Raw genomic sequence first — 21,365 nt, 5'->3', positions numbered from 1 at the left:
GGATGGGAAACACAGCTCTTTCCATGGGCTTCCCGTCCACTTGGAGCCACAGGACACAGAAGGAGGGGTGTCTGGCTTCCTGGCCACTTTCTCAGAATAGCTTCTGGAAAATAGCAACCCAGTGCAGGATGTACCCAGGGAGACTAGAAGATCTAACTTAAAGTGAACTTCACACTAGATGCTTTGGGATGTAATTCAGATGCTCCTCAACCGGCACACATTATGGGAGGGTAAGGGCTGGGATTTAAATTTAACCTGGACTGCATACCTTTCCAGACTTTATCTTGTATGGTGGGGTAGGTTGGAGGAGGATTAACTAGGAGATTTCCCCATGGACCAGCAGGGCACAAACCCAGCCAGCCAATCCAAAATCTCTGGATTTTGCCTCCAGAGAAAAAAATGTGCATGCTTTCTCCTGGAATCTCTTTGGCACTCCCCATCTCAGCTGTGCCAGCTGTCTGCCCTCCTTGTTCACTTCAGAAAGCAAAATTTTCTGAGTTTATTTTCATTAACAAATCCTGCTGAAGCAAACTCTGGCCTTCAATGTTATCAGACATTTACATCTCCACAGTCTCAGCCCTGGCACTAAATTGATTTGCTCAGAGACACACCACTGAATTCAAGTTTTTTATTAGAAAGCTAAACCGAATGCAGGGAAGCTTTGCAAAACAGGATAGAAAGAACGCTTCTTTTACAAAGCCATGAAAACCAGGCAAATCCATTAATGATTGAATACTGTAAGTTTACATCTTTAAGAAGGGACTTTTTTTTTGGTTGAAAATTCTCACAATACAAAATTCTTAATAGTAACAAAAACTTTTAGAAATTGGTTTTCCAAAACAAACTTTGTAGGGAATGGAAGTATCTACATGCAGAAGGAACAAACCCAAGTGATTCTTCCACAAAATAGGACTCAAACTCAGGTTCGGCTACTTGAAAGGAATCTGCTAAGAACACAGTAGACACTTCTGGCAAATCTCCTGTGGGATTTGCCACATTTGTCTCCCTCCTCAGGGTCTCCAAGAAGGAGAGCCCAACCGGGGGAAGCCTGGGGTGCAAGTCACAGCAAACTACTCTGCACCTAACATAATTCCAGAAATTCTCTGTGTGAGCTAGCTGAACCATAAAAGAGCTAAGCAAATCTGAGTTGTAACCAACACCCACAAGAATGGAAAAGGCAGACACATGCTAATGCGAAACAGTGTGGGCAAAGGCCCTGGAAAAGGAAGCGATAGTCACTGCCCCCACAGCTCGGCTGAAATGGGAGGATAGGAGAGGGTGAGCTGAGAAACAGATCATCATCTGAGAGATCTGGGGTTTACTCCCAGGGCGGCCAGAAACCAGTAGTGGGACCCTGAACAAGTCATTCACCTGTCTGAGATTCAATTTCCTTCTCCTGTAAAGTGATGGGGGTCAGCTTGAATGTCCTCCGAGGTCCCTTTATTTCTAACACTTCTGTGGATAGATATTTAGCTGGCACAGAACAGTTAAGAGGTTAAGCTGAGGAGACAAGAAAGTGCAGACCCACTCCATAAAAATTTCATGGCAGCTTCTACCTCTATTTATTTGGGTTCAGAACAGGGTCTTGAGCTCCTGTTCTCAGACCAAGCTGACAGATCCTAAGCAATTTTCCCCAAAAAAAGTAAAGGGGATGAGCTCTGAGGATAGCCCAACTGAGACAAGACGTCAATGGGATGCCCACTTTCTACCCTTGGTAACTGCGCCCCGGAGGTGGAGATGGTACAGAAAGCATGGAGAAGACATTCTGAGGAGGTTTTAGGGGGAAAAGGGCAAATGCTTAAGTTCCCCTTGGAGATAATAGCATATGTGAGAGCTAGCAGTAATATTGGTATCTATCATTATTTACTGTTTGCTAAGTGCCAGGCCTTGTGCTAATAAGCACATAATCGCGTTACTTCCTTTCATTCGTCCCTGCTGCCTTGTGAGATGGGCATTATCATCTTCATTTCACAAAAAGGGAAGGTGAAGCTCAGAGAGGTCAAGGAATTTATCCAAAATCACACAGGAAGCAATTGACACAGCTGAGACCAGCACCTAGATCTTTTTTTTTTATTGCAAAACATACACTCTTATTAGATACTATATTCGAGTGCTTGCTTCCCCATAAGCATGATTAAATTAAGAATAGCTAACACGTGAGTGGTTACTACATGCCAAGGATTGAGCTGTGGGTTCCATAAAGACTGACTTCTTTCATCCTTCCAAAAAGCCTTATAAAGCAGGTGTATTCTTGTGCCCATATTAGAGGTGAACAAACAAGTTCAGAGGGCTTGAAAGGAGGATCTGAATTACCTCCCCCCCTCTCCCCAGTTGCTGCTCTCACCAGCAAGTGCACGGCCTCACCCTGCCACCTGCCTGGCACTGAAGAGAACAGGGGGCCCATGGCCCCAGTCTCAGGAGGGACACTGCTACCCCAGGTGCAGAGGTGGATTAGGGGTATCCTAAACTATACTGTTCACCTTGGCTTTTTTTTCCCTAGCAGCAAACCTATAGCCAGGACTGCAGGAATGCTGGCCTGGGAAAACTGAGAGCCATGGTGGTCTGTCAGGAGAGCTGGGATGAGGCTCTCCCTGTTGCTTGGGACCTTGTGAAGATCCTTTTCAGTCTTTCTAGCAGGCAAATTGTTTTCAAGGGTCCGCCCCTGAAACCTGAGAGGAGAAAGCCCCTTTCTGAGTGGCCACCCGGCTTTTTCTTTACGGTACATACAAAGCCAGCCCAGACTCGGGCTGCCTCTTCCCCCACATTTCCCTCTAGACACTGGTTTGCAATTCCCATCTGCCTCTGACCCAGGAGCCTGGGGGGTAGGGGGGGTGTGGGGGGGGTGGGGGCAACGCTGTGCAGACCCTTTCAGGGCCTGAGGGGCCCCCTGGCTGGCAGGCACTCATTTTTTATTTAAAAGCAAAGCAAACAGCAATATAAAAGGGCCCATATAAGAACTCAGTGTGCAAGTAGGACCTGCCTCAGGCAAATTTTTCTAATTTTCCTGAAAACGTGCGTTTTCCCTTTTGGCCCGAAGCCACTGCATTTGCCTCTGGACTTGCCCCCTCCCCCAACACCTCCTCCTCCAGGCCACCATTCAGTGGTTGAAAAGTTGCCCCTTGCAGAAATGAGGGTGACCCCCTGCGTTTTCTTCAGACACTTTATGGGGGCGGCAAAGATTTTTCGAGTTTGCTCACTCTCCAGCTAAAGTCCATAGAAGTTTCTCACAGATAGTGTGAGGCGACCTCATGAGTTAGGAGCAGGGGGGCTTGATGATGCATGCAAGGACCCTCAACTACATCCAGAAGATTATGATGGCTGAGAATCCTATAGAACTCTGCTGAAGTTTACTTTCACTTTATGCAAGGGCTAATTAAGCTGGATTTGTAAATGGCTTTTACTTATTTATTTTTCTATGGATATGATTATAGGTTGAATCTTGGGAACAGAACCTCTAAATCAGCCAGTGGTCCTCAAACTCTCTTTAAAAGCAGAGGAACCTTCTATCCATGGAGCAGTATCTGGAACCATGACATAAAGGGCAGAAGAAAGCAGATGTTTTGGAAGACCGAGGCCTGGAGCTTTGCCCACTGGGCTTCCCAGTTCCTGCTCCTTTCCTCCTGATCCTGACCTCTGCCTCACTCTGAAACATATTCCATGGTACCTCAGGGTTCCAAAGGATGCAGTTTGAGAAACACTGTTCTCTATGGCTGACTACTCCTTAGAATATATTTTCTAGTTGTTGCTTCCCAGGATTATTGAACATAGGAGGGAACTGCAGCCTCATATGCTAGTGTCAGCAGCATGTTCTTCTTGTGGGGGTTGATATAGTGCTCCCCTTGTACTAGAAAGTGTCAGTGGATATTAGCAAAGGCTCTTTACATGCAGAATAATGACCACCAGAGCTCCATGTGAGCTTCAAAGAGTTCTCTTTGTTGGAAAGGGTGACAAGAGTGCAGGATTTACCCTCGAGCCTCTCAAGGAGGGTCAGCTTCTGGGACTTCAGTAGGTGGGTGTTTGGAAGCCGGGAAACCCACACAGCTCCATCAGGCCCCAAATGAAAACGGCCCTTATGTACTCACTCTAAGCTCTAGGTCTGACATTTAGAGATTTATCTTCCTTCTCAAACTGAAAAATACACATTTCCTCCCTCTCCATCTCTGAAGGGACTAAGGAAACCCGAGCTGTCAGCCAAGTGCAGAATGGCCAGGTTCTTGGGAAGCCACTGATAAGTTGCTCTGACGGAGCAGGACTCAGGACTCTGTGTGTTCTGGTCCAGGCTCCTGGGGTTGGGGAAAGAGCTCTGAGATGTTAGTCTTCACTTACACAGGCCCTGTGCATGGTGTCCCACCTGCGAGATCCTGCCCTTGCTTTCTCAGAGACTCCTCCTGTATGCCTTCTGAAGCAGGCAGGACAGACAGTAGCCCATTGTACAGATATAGAGAGTGAGGCAGTGTGAGGTGAAGGTCAAAGACTCCCCCAGGTGGGTGCTCACTCCATTAGCTCAATGCCCCCCTGGCGCTGCTCCAAAGGTGCTTTTTGTCCTACAAAGTCAGAAGTGTTTTAAGTGACTACATACTTTTCTATCACCTCACCAAGATTCATGGAAAGGGTTTTTGTTTTCTCATATACTTTTTCCAACATGATGAAAGGCAGAAATAAAAACAAGAAAAAATGACGACTGGCATGGGAAGCCACCACCCTGTTCCTAGGTAGTGCCCACCTTCTCTGCTGCATCCTGCCTTCTTCCCAATCTAGCAAAGCCCTTTGATTCCTCTTGATGTTATATAATAATATAAATAAAACAAAAGCAAAACATAAGATTTATAAAACGTAGGCTTCTAGCAGCAGCTGAGGGCTTCTAGAATTAGCTGGGATTACAGGGCGTCTGGGGATGTAGACAAGAAATCAGGGGCTGGTGTTCTTGTTCTGACTTTGCCCCTAATAGGCTATTTGTGTAGCTTTGAGAAAAGATGAAAGAGAAGAAAATGACTTTACCAGGTTGTCTGAAGACACCCTTGTCCCAGAGGCACTGGAGTGGGAAGGCTGTGTGGGCTCCTTGGAAGGCTCCAGAACCCATGGAATGAAGAACAAATGGGAAATGAGACCCTTGGTGCTGGGAAGGGTGTGATGCTGGGCTGCTGTGGCTGGTTAAGACCCTCTCTCAGGGTTTTCTGGGATACATAGACAATTAAAAAGCATGTTTGGATTTGTACAGAAAAACAGCCCTGACTTTTTACATCATCCTCAACCTTTATTTTTCACACTTTCTCACCTGGGACTTGCTCATAATCTCCAAGAATGGTGACAGTCACATCCCAGGATTCAGTTATCTATCCACCCTGGTGTCCTTCCACACCCAAACACATTGTTTATCTATATGGCCCACATAAATCCCACCTTTCCTCCGAGATTAACAGCCCTTCCATCCCAGGTCAAAATGGATTGAATGATAATGGTGAGTGCTATTAAGATCCACGATGCATCAGGCTTTCTACTTTGCATGAATCATCTCATTTAATGCTTACAATAAGCCTACAAAGTTAGAAGCTATCAGTATCCCCATTTTTACATGAAGGAACTCAGGTACAGAAGAATCTGGTGTCCTACCTAAAATTACACAGTTGATAGGGGATAGAGGCAAGATTCAAACTGATCTCACTTAAGAGTGCATCTTTTATGTATGCCCCTCAACTGCAGCATGGATGCTACGCCTCAGGATGTCCACAGGTGCAACCAAGCAGATTGACTCAGTGCGAGAGCACACAGGGCTGTCCTGGACACAGAGCAGAAAAGGTTCACAAATGAGCTGTTTAGGGCTGGGCTACAAATGGGGGCATATGGATAGAGCAAGGACAAATTAGCTACTTGGATCATCCAACAGGATGGATGCTCAAAGTCACTATCCTGTTATCAGATTGATTACACAATTTTAAAATATACTTTCCCAACTCTTCATTGTGATACCTTAGTTGTGGTTTGTACAAGTTAACACTAAACTTAGTTTGTCTTCCTTGGGTACTCAATGACAAAGTGATGAAAGAAAATTATTGGAATTGTGTTAGGGGATAAAGAAGAAAAAAAACTTAGCTAATCTACTGTTAGAACATTGAGAATCATCAGTGCCATGAAGGCTCTTCCCCTGAGAGGACCCACTTGACACATTTGCAAAATAGATGATTCTCATTAGTTAGATGGAAATGGTTCCAATGGATTGGGAACTTGTGGTCTCCAATGGCGGCTTCCCTTGCTACCCCCACTTCCTGCCCCTTTTGTGGCATAATTGTTTGCATGGAAAACCAGCATCAAGCTGGCACCTGCCAACTCTGCACACAGCTCAACTCCCAGATAGCAAAGCCAAAACACACTGGACATCTGAGCCTGCATTCTTGTACACAGCTTGAGAACTATGGTTGATTTCCCAGAGAAAGATTGCTATTGAATCTGATTCCCCCAGCACTCTCCTTTCTGGCTCTTCTGACCAACTATGAGTGTGCCTCCAACCCTCACGCCTCCAAACATTCAACTGGTGACTGCCAAGATCATTAGTGTACACAAAAGCACTCAGCACAGTGCCAGGCACGGAACAGGCATGCCACGGAGCTCACAGAAGCTCAGCATGGCTGAGGGCAGCCGGGAAAAGGAGGAGTGATTAGACTGCTGCTGTGGGGAAGTTCTTCCCTTCAAGAGAGGCCTCTCCCCTTTCAGATGGAGGAACGTATACAGAGGCACTGGGTCTGCAAACAGAGCCCTTCCGGAGTGGGGCCTGCTGTCCTCTTCCCTGGGCTGACGTCAACATGGGGCCATTTGAGCTACAAATATCCTTTCCCATTTCACACCAGAGTGACATAAAATGGTTCCATTTCAAGTGGATGGGAGGTGGGAAGAGGGCTAAAGTTTCATTTCTAATGAACACACAATAAAACAGTCTCTCTTAGGTACTTATACTCCCAAAACTTATGCAACAGAAATCATCTATGACTTCTTATGACCCCAGGCTTGCTTAGCTATATATACTTGGGGGCTTCAGTGATAATGCCAAACCCCTTCACGATGCCCCTGTGTGGTTTCTTAAAAACAGTGAATTCAGAGACCTGAAAAGAACTGTCTTCTCTGACCCTCACCTTGCAACTCTTGGCTTGTGAGAATTTACCGTCTGAAAGTTAATGGTGGCAGATTTTTTATTTATTTATTTTTTATTTATTTATTTAAAACATTTTATTTATTCATAGAGACAGAGGGAGAGAGGGGAGACACAGGCAGAGGGAGAAGCAGGCTCCATACAGGAAGCCCGACATGGGACTCGATCCCGGGTCTCCAGGATCACATCCGGCTGCAGGCGGCGCTAAACTGCTGCGCCAACAGGGCGCCCTGGTGGCAGATTTTTAAATGGCCCTTCATATCTGGGCTGGTCAGTGATCTGGCCTCAGGCCCATCCATCCAGTCCCCAGGCAGGGTGACAGGAACTAGCGCTGAGAGGGAGGGGCCCCAACCAGCCTCTGTTTCTGTGGCCTCCATGGGGGGTGGGGGGGAGGAGGTGGGGGCATGCAGAATGAGACTTAGGCCCGCCTCACAAGGGGTGGCCTGAGCTGGGGAGGAGCTGATGAAGAGTAGACTCTGGCTCAGGGTCCGAGGGTCTGAGTAGGCTTAAGAGCCTTCCCTGTTGCAGGACTATCAGGTGACTGCTGCACGTTTGCCGTGTCAATACGTCACTCTCACAGCTGTGAGGTAGGGTCAGAACACCCCCATCCCCACCCCGGAAATCATGGAGGGAGCGACTCACTGCCTCATTGACAAAAATTCCTCAATTTCTTTGTGCTCTCTAATTTGTAGCCTAGTGAGACTCAGCTTTTTGCCCCATATGTGAGGAGATTTTTTTTTTTTAAGATTTTATTCATTTATTCAAGAGAGACACGGAGACAGACAGAGACAGAGACACAGGCAGAGAGAGAAGCAGGCTCCATGCAGAGAGCCCGATGTGGGACCTGATCCTGAGACTCCAGGATCACCCCCTGGGGAGAAGGCAGGCACTTAACTGCTGAGCCACCCAGGCGTCCCTATGTGAGGGGATTGACAATGCCAGTCCCTTCCCCAAGAGTGGCATCTGCAAGGACCAGGACACAGGTCCTAGAAGCTAGTCCCCTGAGAGTTCACTGTCTAGCAAAACCTGTGCTCAGTGCCCCCGGTGTGCTACTCCTCAACTATGTGGAGGGTTGGGGAGCGGACACCTTTCCACTGAGAACCATGGCTTGAATCTAAGGTGAGTCACTTTGTTTTAGGATCAAATCCGAGCTCTGCTGGCTTTCTTACCCCTTCTCTCATTCTGGAAGGATGAATGAAATTATTTTTCTGCACTTCCCAGAAAGAGCTGAGTATTTCAGGCTCTGGGTCTAATAGGTATCAAGTTCTACTGGGGAAGAATGCAGTTGAAGGGAGAGTGGCCTCAAAAAGAGGTGGGAAGCAGCTTCCTTCCCAAAAACTAGAAGGGGATTAGAGAGGGAAAGATATGCACAGGGGCCAAAGTTTTGGGAGATGCCTCACCCCTTGTTGTGCCTAGGGAAGGGGGAAAGACCCCAGGAATCACACTTGTTGGCCTGTCTGGAAGCCAAAATTGACTCAAATTCTCTTTCCCAGCAAGACTTTTTCTAAGCAGGGCTCTGTGTTCCAACGGTCCTCAGTGGGCCTGAGCCACAGTGAAGGATCCGTGCTAGCCATCTTTGGTTTCCAAACACCTGCCAACTCCTAACTGTGCTGGGGTGGGGGCTGCTGGAGGGGAGAAGAGGGGAAGACCCAGATAGTGGCTGACATGGAATTTCCAACCAGCTTGGTAAGATGGGACTTAAAGTTCAAAATCAGGTTCATGGGAATGGTGAAACCAAATCAGATTTCTGGTACATCCGAGTTTTTCCTGGGCACTTTACACCCACTTAGAACCCCTGTCTGGCCTCATCTTTGGTGTCTATTAAAGGACCAGGGGCTCTGTTCTTCATGTAATCACTTTTCCCTGAATTTGGGACCAATTTCCAATCCCATCTGTCCCTCCCTCTTGACTGTTTATATTCAAAACCAGGTGGAAGCTCTCAGTAATAAATTCTAAGAAGCTCTTGGGACATAGGGATGGTTCCTGGTTTCACAGTTATAAGAAGGAAAGTCATCCAGATTGTCCATAGAATAAAATGTCACCAGACAATGTATTTTAAGAATAAAATACTCTGTCGCGGCTTAAAGCGACACATCCCTTCATCCTTTCCTTGATTCATTTTAGCTTTAGAAAGTACAACAAATTCTAAAATGTCTTCAGACAGATCCATCTTCTATGCAAGCTGGAAGATATCTCAGTTAATAATTCAAAGAAGCTTACTTTCCTGGTTCTGATGTTTTGCACCAGAATTTTATACTACTTCATGTACCAATAGACCATGAGGCTTGGAACTAAGAAACAGCCACTGGATTGCATGCAGTTGGGTATACAGCAGTGTTCCCACAGCAGGGTCCCTGGACCAGCAGCCCCAGTGCCAGCTGGGAACTAGTTAGAAGTACAGATTCTTGGGTTCCACATGGAATCAGAAATTCTGTGAAGGGGCCCAGCAATCTGTGTTTTATTTTTTAAAGATTTTATTTATTTATTTGAGAGAGAGCGAGTGAGAGAAATAGAGAGCACAAGTGAAGTGAGGGGCAGAGGGAGGCGCAGACTCCCCACTGAGCAAGGAGCCTGACATGGGGCTCAATCCTGGGGCTCTGGGATCATGACCTGAGCCACCAAGGCACCCTGACTACCTGTGTTTTAATGAGTCTTCTGGGGTATCCTGGGTAGACTTTGAAGTATGAGAACCTCTGGTGAGGGGTTCAAGACCCTGAGCTCTGGAGTCAGACAGATGTGGATTTGAATCCGGATCTTCAGGTACCAGGCTGTTCCACTTGTGTGGCCAGTTTCACGTCTCCCAGTCTGGTTCCCTGATCTGATCAACTTACTAATCATCCTCACCTCTGAGGGACATCAGACCAAGTGAAATACTACACAGAGCCTGGTGTGGGTATTTGTGGGTACTCTATGAAAACTAACCACAATCCAATCCCTTCCAAGTTCAAGACCAATGTGAATCAAGCAGACAGAGAACATTGGCCTTACTGCTCTTAAAGGTCACCTGATAAAAGATGTGACTCAGGCGTGTGGCCACCACTGCCCACAGACTTCCTAGTGTTGTCTCCCAGAACTTTGGACAATGAGCCTGGCAGCAGGGGTCAGGGTGGGGTAAGGGGTGGGGTATGCAGAGGAGGCATGTTTAACCCAAGTCACTGGCTCACACTGACAAACACCCCAGGAGTAGAGACTGAGAACCGAGGGTGTGTCCAGAGGCCTCATAAAGGCAGTCCTGGCTCCAACCCAAGGGCAGGCTCTATGGTGGCAGGCACAGAGCTGACGCCACCTGTGAGCTCTCAGATCTATATGAACAGGAGCCTGCTGGGCTCTAATGGTGTTCCAAACCTCAAAGATTTTGTAGAACAGGCTTGGAGTAGGGAAAAGTGAGTGAAGGAGAGGGAAGACAGCCTAAAGGCCCTTCGTAATTTTTCCTCTTGGAGCCTGGATGTTTCTGCCCCTCTACAGAAATAGAAGGAGTAGCGGTAAAACATTTCCCACCATTTGCAAAAATCAGTGATCAATAAATGCTGTGATCGTTACTAAGAAGTTATACAATAGTTCCAAGATTGATACGTGGAAAAAAGAAGTAACACTGAATGCTTTCTGTCAGGTAGGTACAGCAATAGCACATGAAGAAATGAGTATGAGCCAGGCATGTATTAACCAATGTATTAAGTCATTAATTCTTATATCTCTGTGGGGTAGGCATGATATTATTCACTTCAGTTCTACACATGAGGAAACTGAGGCACAAGATGCTCTGTCCATAGCCAACGATGCCAGAGGTGAGTAGGGGCCCAAGTTCAAGTCCAGATGGTCTGCCTGCAGGGCTTATGCTCCCAGCCTCTGTGCCGGGCCAGCTGGGGCAAGGCTGGGAATTCTGAAACACGTTTGTGCCTTGCCTTAAAAAAATTAGTTAAGAACACACAGAATTGTAACCCTTATTAACCTGACCCTTCCCAGAACTGGAAAGTTCTTTCATTAATGCTGAAATCAACAATTCAGAACTACACAAAGAGAAACACAATAAAGAAATCACAGAAGATGCTCAACAATCTAAAAACAATAGTGACAACAAAGAACTTTTAAGTAAGAATGAATAACAGAAACTTTATGGGTATTAGAAGCCAGAGCATGAGATGAATCATAATACAGAGTTGAACATTACAGTCCTGGTTTGACCTCACTAAAGAATCCTTAGAAATTTCCTTTATACAAACATAACCACAAAAAGAAAGACACACACCTGCCAGTTATAAAAACCCTGAGCATTCAGTTAACATCTATCTAATAAATATGAATCCACAGTGGTTCAGTAATAACAGTCTCGAGAAATGATTTTTTTTAAGTCAGTCTTTATTTTATCCTAGATGCTCATGATCAGAGGTTTTGGTTCTAAACCTCTCTTGAACTTTTCCTGCTGATCTGTCATTTCGGAAACCACCTTTAGCGACTTGTGCACAGAGCAGGGTGCCCATAAGAATTCTATTACTTTGTCAACTTATTTATTAGTAAAGTTGTGATGCGTCAGAAGGGCATAAAAAAATCCCATTCAATTGAAAAAATGCTTTTCTGCAAATACGTAATAGTACTCTTCACATCTCAAACCACTTTCAAGTTTATCCAAATACTTTGTTATTTTTTAGTGAATGTCTGATAGGCAATACAATGAAAACACACCAGCAAACTCTTTTACAAGTTTCTCACATCTAGTGCCTCTCCATCCCTCATTTTGTGAACCTGTATCTTCTCTGTCCAACCCTGAGAAAACAAAAAGTTCTAAACTACCCCCACAGAACAATTTGAGGTCACCCTCCCCAACTAGATCACTTCAAATTCACCTTCTGCTTGGAATGAAGGGGGAGGCCCTCTACCTTTTGAATTTGGCCTTCACGATAAAAAAAAAGTTTCTGTTATTCATTCTTACCTAAAAAAATGCAAAGTAACTGTAAGAGGTACATGGCCTTCACTGCTCACATCTATTTTTTTTTTCCCCCTCAAGTGTTTACAATGGAGCATTTCAACTTGTTTTAAGAGCGGGAATGAGAGAGTGAAATAGACTGGAAACAGACCAATTTCATCTTTCTGTAAGCGTCTCATGACAGGCCGAAGATAAACCTCATAAACTGTGAAAAATGAACAATTCTTGGTTTTGATAACCTACGCTGGGATGAGGACCAAGGAGTTAATATCTCTGGAACCCTGAAGTTTATCTCACTTGTTTTTCAAAGATTAATCCCAAACTTATCCCATTTCGTCAACAAGTTCAACAAGCCAAAAGGGAAGTTTTAGACTTCGGGCTGTGGCTCCTCTCCACGTCTAGGCTTACTGGTGCCAAACGAAGTGGTAATTAACCAAAAGTCTCCCTTTTTTTCTGACATGCTAGAATGGCAAGGCAGCGATATTCCAGAGAAGGGAAACACTGGTGGAAACTGCAGATTTGGGGGTGGGGTGACTCAAGAGAAAAACAAGAGGCACCGGATATGGAGGTAATTACATGGCAAAAGCAACAGGGCAGAAATAAATATGGAATTTGGGGAGCTGGGGAGGACAGTGAAAAGAATAGTCTGGGAGGAGAAGAGTTTCCAAAGCAAGAAATAGTGGGGCTAACATCAGGTAGGAGGCTGGACTTGAAAACCCAATTAGAGGATTTAGGACATAATGGTTTGGCTACAGAGAGCTATTGTGTGTTCTGGAGCAGGAGAGCCCTTATGATCTGAGTGCGTGTTAGAATTCATGGTGGTGTGTAAGCAGCTGGTGGGACAGACTAAAATTGGGGGTCTAATTGCGAAACATCTCCATAATTGGGACAAGGATCATGAGGGCTGGAATCATCCATGTTTTTCTTCCTTGATTAAAGTATTTCCCAATTCACCATACGTGGAATTTACCATAGATGCATAGAATTTGTACTGCTATTTACTTATTTTATCCTTATCCACTAATAACTTGACTGTTAGGTTTACATAACAAAATCTGTTATATCTGCAAAATCATAAATGTGAGATACTAGTTATATATATTTTTAACCAACTTGAAAACAAGCACACAGATAGTAAAATAAGTTTGTCTGAGTTGTACTTAAAATCATCTCAGAACATTAGTGAAAGTTATCTTAGTTCATAGGTTCTTAAGCTTTCTGGGGTCACAGACCTCTTTGCTTACCCACCAAAATCTGTAGAGTTTTTTTCCCAGAAAACTCAGTGTATGTCTCTGTGCACACACAATGTCATATGTCCTTTCAAGTCACTGTCCCCTTTGACTTCTTTGAAGCTTGCAAAATGCGAACCTTAGCTTTTCAGCAGGCCGGGTCACTTGACAAATCTTCCTGAAACTCACTGTGGCTTTGGAGAAGTCTTTTCGAGAGCCTGCAACTCCTCTGGGGAAGTCTGACTCCACTCAGTTTCTAGAATGTTCTGTGGTGAAAGCCATTCCTAATGGCTCCCCAGATACCCTTGCTCTTTTTCAGAAGCTCCCACTGAAAACTGCCATGTGGACACTCTGTCTATGGTATTGGTCTGCATAGTCCAGAGTAGGTGAGGGCATGAACATACCCCTCAGGGCAGAATGTGAATGTGGCTGGAGTAACCCCAGGGCGGTGAGTTGTGCAGTCTCGTCCGTTCTTCCAGCCTGTTGCTGAGAGAGGCGTTTGGTCTCACCCATGGCCTATGATTGCTCTGTCAAATCAATTCAAGAGACTATAAAGATATAAGAGCTGAACAGCACCAGCAGGGGACTCTTTTTTTTTTCTTTTAAGGCTCCCTGCCAGATAAAACAAGAATAAATATGAAATGGCTTCATATTCCAAGCATGAACTAATGTTGGGGTTGTGGCTGATACGTAAAGAACAGCTAAACAGGCTTTGACACCGTGACTCTGGAGAGGGCAACGTTCTCACTGGAAGTGGGGGTGTGGGGACTTATCGGGGCTGTTGGGGAGTGAGCTGTCTGGAAGAGGTTCCTCCCTCATAAAAAACCCAGGCCCCTGCTGACCGATTCTCACATTAGGAAAACATTGGTAAATCATCAGCATAATCCAAGAATTATTCCCTTCCTCTGCTCTGAGCACGGAGGCCCTTCTCTTCTTATCTGTTTCTAATTTGCTTCATGGGTGCTGTTCCTAGTCCATTAATTGAAAGGATTTTTGGCTAGAAGCCTATGACCTGCTTTGGAAAAAAAAAAAAAAGCCTTGAAATTGGAGGGGCTAATACTCTGTGCATCTAAGGGAAATAGAAGTGGATGGAAATTGTTCCTTTGGAGTCCCTGTTGGGTTAGGTTCAGAGCCCTGAACCTGAGGCACAGGTAGGGACAGCTGGCTGCCTGGATATCATCCCCTAGCCAGGGAGCATGGTAAATCACTGGCTTGCACAATGTTCTCCTGAGAAAATAAGATCATTATTAGACTTTTAAGATCAACCATAATAGACTCCCTACAATTTGTTTTTCTTCTGCAGCTTTTACTAACAGCTCTGGGCCTTCCTCCAATGTCTTGCTGATATTGCTCAGCAAGACAGAGAGGTAAGAGAAGGGGCTCTGGGGTTGGTCAAGAGCCCTGAGTTAAAATACCGCCTCCACACTTTCTTAAGTCTGTGGCTTTGGACATGTGGGTCCGAGCTACGGTTGCTGGGAAAACAGAACTTGAGTGACTACAGACAGAATAGCTATGACCATTCAATGAGACAATGCATGTAAAATGGATAAGAGAGTTCCTGGCACATGGCAGGCTTTTAGTTAATGGTAGACATCATCATCACCAGTGACACGATCACAATCTTCCCTGATGATCTGCTGAATGAGGACAGGGGCGTGAAGTTCAACTCAATTCAATGCCATTTAGAATGGATTTGCAAATGGCACTGGTGACAGTACCAGTATGCACATCCCCAGTTTTATTTTTCAGCTGGATCACCAGGACATAGGGAAAAAAATGCAGTTGTAACCATTCATTCATTCATTCTTTATTGTACCCACTATATGGCATTTTTCTAGAGTTGCAGACACAGCTTTAGCAGGGAAGACACAACCTCAGCTGACACAGTGCAAGATGCCTCAAAGGCCAAGTGAATCACTCCTCAGGGCTCATGCTGCAACCAAATGGCAGGATATACAGAAGTCATGCGGGCCACAGGAATTTGGGGGCTATACCTTCTCCAAATGCCCATAGAAAATCCAATAGGTCTCCTCAGTACCAGGCACTGTGCTGGGCTGAGGGACACCGTGGGAGTAGGGTTCATAATCTGAGTGAAAGAGAAGACAGATAAGCCATCATTTTAGCCAACGGGGCAGTGCCTGAGCCCCACAGCATCTGCTACATCACTGTATTTCAGGGCTTTACAGCATGACCATCCACAAGACAGGGCATCTTCTGAAGCAGGGTAACTGCTAAGCCGTAAACCAACTTTGCATGCCCTAATCATCTTTTTCACTTACGAGATAATCTTAAAAATAAGGAAAGCAATGATTCCCTTCTCCACCTTTGAGTTAGTACAAGAGCTGGAGAATTAGTAGATCGGGATTGTATTCCACTGTCCATATGGTGGGTTCTCCTAACCCTTCACAGCATAACTCCCCATGGGATCCATTAGGAATCTGCCCCTCCCCTCCTCCTTTCTTCACTAGCCCCTAACCTCCCACATTAGCACATTAGTTGTGGTCTGGGACTAAGAGGGTTTTGTTTTTTAAACAGTTAAATCTTTCATTGCAGACCAATTAAAATTTAAAGACTCCCTCCCCCACCCTTCTCCCCCTGCTCTCTCTTACACACACACACACACACACACACACACACACACACACTTCTCTGAGCACAAAGAGCCGATGACAGCCTGGTGTTTACTATTAGAAACAGGATCTGAAAACCCAATGAAAGAAACCCAGCCCTACACCTCCACTTGTTTATTCCTGCCCAAAGTTTCCTAAATAAGAGATTGTCCTACCAGAAACCGTGAGTGCCTCCCACCGGAGCCAACTAGAGAGTAAAACCAATCCCCTTGGCCTCCTTAGCTGTCATTCCTTGGCAAAGTATGAGGCAGTACACATGGCATCCAGGAAGTGGCCTGGGTACTGGGTGAGTCACGGCACTTCTGTCACACGGCTCTGCCCACCTCATTCCGCAGCTGCCACCTGCATACCCACAGGTCTCAGAACCGTGGATGTTTGACTATTCTATCATCATGGCTCATTGGCAAATTCAGGGGACCTACCCTGACCATCAAGGATGAAGGGCCAGGACATGCAGTTACTCATCTGTCCCAAGCCTCATTCTATATTCTTTGATTCAGAAATAATAGACTTTAAAATGAGATTAGGTAAAGTGGGTCTGGGAGTCTCTAGGTAGGTGTGTAAATGTGTTTATATTATACTTTTGTATGTGTGTATGTACTTGATAGTGTATATTTGGGGAGCACAGCCTGTGTATGTTTGCCTACATATATTGCAGTCTGTGTGCTTGACTGAATACATGTCTACTTGCTTTGCTACCATTCTAACTATCCTGGCTTTTTTAAAGTAAAAAGCTCCTCTCAATAGCTTTTCTTCCTAAGATTTGTAAGAGCTGAAGACGGCCTCTTCCCGATGCAATAATACTGTATGCACAGAAGTATATGCCCACACTTTATCTTCGGAGACTTTGGCTTTTCTGAGACTTCTCCAGCTGGAACACTCAGAGACAATGGAATCATCTGTGGGGTTAATTTGGATGTTAATCTTCTCTGCTAAACTCCCTTTTCCCTGTTGCTTAAAGGCTACCAAACAGTGACCGTCGCAAAGCAGCCAGCCAGCCAGAAGGCTCTGGTGCTGGGGTTCACAGAGAGCAGTCAGAGAAGAATTACCATGTTCCTGTGGTATTACTGGCTGGAGGAGGTCATCCCATTGCCATGTTGGGCAAAGGCTCTATATGGTTCTTGGTGAAGTGATGATAACTTTATCCTCCTGGGTGAAGTCTATACAAGGAAATATAGAGATTGAGAAGCAAAAAAGATCAATTCACTGTGATGGAAAGAATCCATCTCTGGCAGGATATGAGGTGGAAAGAACCCTGGGTCCCATGGAGCAAAGGTCTCTAGACTCCTATGAAACAGGGCAAATGGTTTCTGTGGTGACTCATCTTTGGGTCAGCTCATACTCTGTGGCAATAAAGCTGTGAGGCTGGGAGAGGCAGTGCATAGAGAATGGGGCCTGCATTCCCTGGCCATGCAGAGGAAGACAGAGCCTTGGAGAAGAGGCCATAGTCATAGCTAGAGCTGGCAACTGGGAGGAGCCAGAGAAATCTAGTCTTTGTGGTCCTAACCAGGTCCAACTCTTACTGAGAAGAAGGGGTTCCCAGCCCAGTTGCTGACTGCCCCAGCAGTCTGGACAAGCCACTTGAACTTACCATTCCCTTTTCAAAGGAAAATTTTCCAGCCCTCACTTGGCATCAAAGATAAATTATTCCAAAAGCAATAATACCAAACAGTCACCATGCCCTTATTATCTGTCAAATCCTGCAGCAAGCACCTTCACAAAGTCTTGCACGTGGCCCTCGCACTACCTCACGGTCAATGTCTATATGCGCTGTTACTCGCCTTTCACCAAGAAGGAAGCTGAAGTTCAGAGGTGCACTAACTTGTTTGAGGTCACACTGCTGGTAAATCTGTGAGCCAGGATTTGAGCAAAGACAGCTCCATCTTTCCGCACCCAAGGTCACATTTCAGTACAAGCAGAAATTACTGATCTTTTTAGAAGAGACCAGGAAATGTAAATCAGGGCAGAGAGATCACCTGAGAACACAAAACCAAAGGACTTCAAAAGGTATCAAACCAGAAAATCACCTTCCTCCTCTTGAAACGCCCATTCTACTTCATGTACTCTCCTGCAATGCTGGAAAGCCACCGCCTGCTAATTCATTTTCCAGATCCCATGTAGCTGTGTCTCTAGATGATCCTAACTTGGTTGAGTCAGCTGAGAAGGTCTGCAAGACTCTCAGAAAGATATCAGTAATTTGAAATGATGCCAAGTGTCACAATGGGATTCCATTTGCAAACATTCTCCTCCTTCCTTCACCAAAGGGCAAGTGTTCTACTCAGCTACTAGCCCCCTTCCGCATTGCCTGTCTTGTGCCAGGCTCCTCCAGCCCACTCAGCTATCTACACAGATGAAGGACAAACGAACAATAACCCATGGAACTGATATTTGGTCTGCTGTTGTCATCTGAGTTAGCCAGCTTCCCTGGAAGGTGCTTAGCATCCCGATGGGGCAACTGAGCACTCGTTTCAGATGACATAGCAGACATGCTAAAGAACGGTGCCTGTCCCTCCCCCACATTATAAATGTAGTACAGGAAAAGAGCAGTGGAGAAGTGTGATAACACAGGGTGTAATTAAGTACATGCTAAATGAGCACCATTTTAATTATGGCTGGAACATATTTTGAACTACTAATTTGTATCTGTTTTTCATCTATTTTCTCCTCTCCTGTCTTCTCTCCTCAAGCAAGTCGCCAATTGGCCTTACCTTTGTTGCCTCAGAGCTGGTACATAGCAGAGACAAAGGAAAAGTTACTTGCAAGAGTCTCTGGCTTTGACAGTCTGAAAGCTCATGCCTGGAGTTGAACCGATAGAGTTTGTGGAGATTGAAGGGGGCAAAGAGGAAGTGGATGGAGAAAGAGGCAAAGTGAACTGGGGAAAACCAAGATGGAGAGAGGCTTTCTCCCAGAACAGAAAGAAACATCCCTGTACTGGGGGCAGAGGTAGGAGGAGAATGAAAGCATGGGACACAGAGAGAGACAGGGAGAGACCAAGGCTGGAACTGCTGGGTACACAGGCAAAGAGGACTCAACCTCATGATTCTTGCCTCAACAAAACCTCTTATCCCCCAAAGGCAGAGGCTGTGTTGTAAGCCCAGGCAAACATAGGACCAGAGGAAATTCTGCAAAAACAATTCTCAGCTCCCCAGTGTGACCGCAGAGAGCAGCTAGCCCTAAGGGGTGAGAGGCATCACAGAGGTATCTTGCTTGGTTTTCATCTTAGACACTGTACAAGGCCTTAGAACAGTGGCCCAGACTGAGAGTAGAGTCCAAGCCAGTCCTACCATGGTTTCCTGAGAGCCTGGAGGGATAGGCCTAAGGTTTCCAGAGACAATCCAGGACATGTACTGGGTGTCCTGTACTTTTATTTGCTAATAAGTCTGGCAGCCCTGGAATGGGCTTGAAGTAGAAATTAAGTTGACAAAAATGATATGGACAAAAATCCATATCTGAAATTCATGAACAAATTCATTGGTAGAACTAAAGTGGTGTACTGTGATTTATACTCATTCACATATAACACCTTTTATTTTTAGAGAGTTTTATAGTTTATAAAGTTTCTTCACATATACTGTATCATTTGACCTTCCTAATAGCCTGGTGAGATAAGAAATGTGGGCCTAATTTTTTCCAGAAGATACAGGGCTCAGGGAAGCTAAGCTTGCTGAAGATGCTAAGTCCATTGGGGCCAAAGCTGTAATCCAAACTGGCTTCAGGTCCTAGGCTGCTCTGCTCTGGGACTCTGCACTGCATCCAAGTCCCAGCCTGGCCTAGGCTCTAGTGTTCTAGACACGACACCACTGAATTTAGTTCCACATGCCTCTCATGAGCTTTGGTGAAGCATGACGTTTTAGAGGTATCTGATTCCAGATGACCTCTCTCTGGTTTGCATAAGAACAAGAATTAGAAAATGGCTGTACTTGGTGAGGTCTCCATCACCTGTTGGTTCTGGGATGACAAGACTCTGGACGACAATCCTTTGGGTTCATCATATTCTAGGTCAGGTGACAACTGCCTACAAATAAGGCAGCTTGATTCCCCTGCTACTCAGTGAGATGGTGTGGATGGTGATTTCTGGAGAAGGAGGCCAGACTTTGGGACGCTTTACAGACCCCTGAGGAGAGCAGCCGGAGGAACGCTCTGTCCAGCACAAAGCAAGACAGCCGCTGCCTGAGGGGGAGGGGCCCGCTCTGTCAGAGCTCAGGGTTTTACACATCCTAAAATCCTTACTTATGGATGTCAGGTCAAAGGGAAGGGAAAAAAACTCAACCAGACTTGAAAAGTTACCTGGTTCTGCTGTCAGTAAATGGGCTGCAGCTGTTTTTGCCATTACAAAAGCTGGTGTTTTTCTTTTTTTTTAAAGTATGTTGTAGGAAATAAAGAATATGATCCCAGGGAAGCGCTATGTATACCACTGCCCACTTTGATAAAAATTTCATTTTTCACTCTATACAGAGGATTTCAATGACAGGAACATGTTCTTTTTCTTTTCTTTCTTTCTTTCTTTCTTTTCTTTTTTTTTTTTTTTTAGGTGCTAGAAGACAGGAACCAGTTTTATTGTCATATTCTTTAAACTTTGATACATTATAAATATTATTTATTGCCCACTAAATAGTTAACACTAACAATGATAATTCCTCATTATTAGTGGAAGTAATTTCTGGGGTGTGAGAAAGGGCATCTTATAGATTGGGAAATGAGACAAGGATTTTGATGATCACCAAAACATTCATTACCAACCTCTAATTGTAATGTTTCCAAAGCAGAATGACATGAAGCTCTGCAGGCCTGTGATAAGTATATCTGAGAATTTCTTTCACGCATCTCTTTGACTGGCAGCCACTGACTTGGGGCAAGACTTCTAGGGAGCCACCTCTAAGGAGCTGGGGCCATGCTTGTGCCAGTGTCAGGACTCTACCTGGGCAGGAGTGATGCACTCAGAGCATGGTGCTCCTTCTGATCAGTCTGGCTCACCTGAATGGATCAAAGGTCAGCAGGACTAAGCTCTGTGCCAGAATTACAAGTTCCCTTCCTCTACCCTGGGCCAGTGACTTATAAACGTAGAGGCTCTGCTAAGCACTGGGATTTCATTAAGGGCCTTATTAAAATTTACTAGAGTCAAATAAAGAAAAGATCCGGCCTTGGAAATCATTCTCCACTAATGTCTCTCCTTCTCCCTCCCTCTCACCCCCACCTCTGACCCCATGTATTCATCTATGAAACAACTAACTACTGAGTGAATCCTGGAAAGTTGCTCCATCACAGATCATTAGAAATCATTTCAGAAAACACCTTTAGGAAGGTAGTTCACCTCTTTCCATTTGTCTTACTCTGGCAGGGCTGGTGCCTAAGCAAACAGGCAGTAAAGCACAGTTGTGAAGAATTCAGAGAATACAGACTCTTAAGTCAGGCCTGAGGTAAGTCCTGGCCATTGCATCCAACTT

The 21,365-nt window shown here is 45.3% G+C and overlaps 1 protein-coding gene and 3 long non-coding RNA genes across 5 annotated transcripts in view; 2 read left to right on the top strand and 2 right to left on the bottom strand.

Moving 5' to 3' along the window:
* Positions 1-21,365, bottom strand: part of SLIT3 (slit guidance ligand 3) — a 591,163-nt gene that overhangs the window by 297,118 nt on the left and 272,680 nt on the right. The gene's annotated exons all lie outside the window — the stretch shown is intronic.
* LOC140632317 (uncharacterized) lies at positions 9,604-14,326 on the top strand. Its single transcript, XR_012029840.1, has 3 exons — positions 9,604-10,751; positions 10,847-10,926; positions 12,144-14,326. It is a non-coding gene; the product is annotated as an uncharacterized lncRNA (long non-coding RNA).
* LOC140632316 (uncharacterized) lies at positions 15,058-18,137 on the bottom strand. 2 transcript variants are annotated; one of them, XR_012029839.1, is made up of 4 exons: positions 17,949-18,137; positions 17,703-17,851; positions 16,971-17,081; positions 15,058-15,377 (listed from the first exon to the last, which is right to left on the bottom strand). It is a non-coding gene; the product is annotated as an uncharacterized lncRNA (long non-coding RNA). The 2 variants fall into 2 exon arrangements; XR_012029838.1 differs by lacking the exon at positions 16,971-17,081 and having other exon boundaries at positions 15,061-15,377; positions 17,949-18,135.
* Positions 18,650-21,225, top strand: LOC140632315 (uncharacterized). Its single transcript, XR_012029837.1, has 4 exons — positions 18,650-18,864; positions 18,996-19,119; positions 20,688-20,910; positions 21,187-21,225. It is a non-coding gene; the product is annotated as an uncharacterized lncRNA (long non-coding RNA).

This window comes from Canis lupus, chromosome 4 (genome assembly GCF_048164855.1).
Source record: "Canis lupus baileyi chromosome 4, mCanLup2.hap1, whole genome shotgun sequence".
NCBI classification, from domain to species: Eukaryota; Metazoa; Chordata; class Mammalia; order Carnivora; family Canidae; genus Canis; species Canis lupus.
The sequence above is the reverse complement of the archived record's forward strand: the minus strand, read 5'-3'. Positions and strand labels throughout refer to the sequence as shown.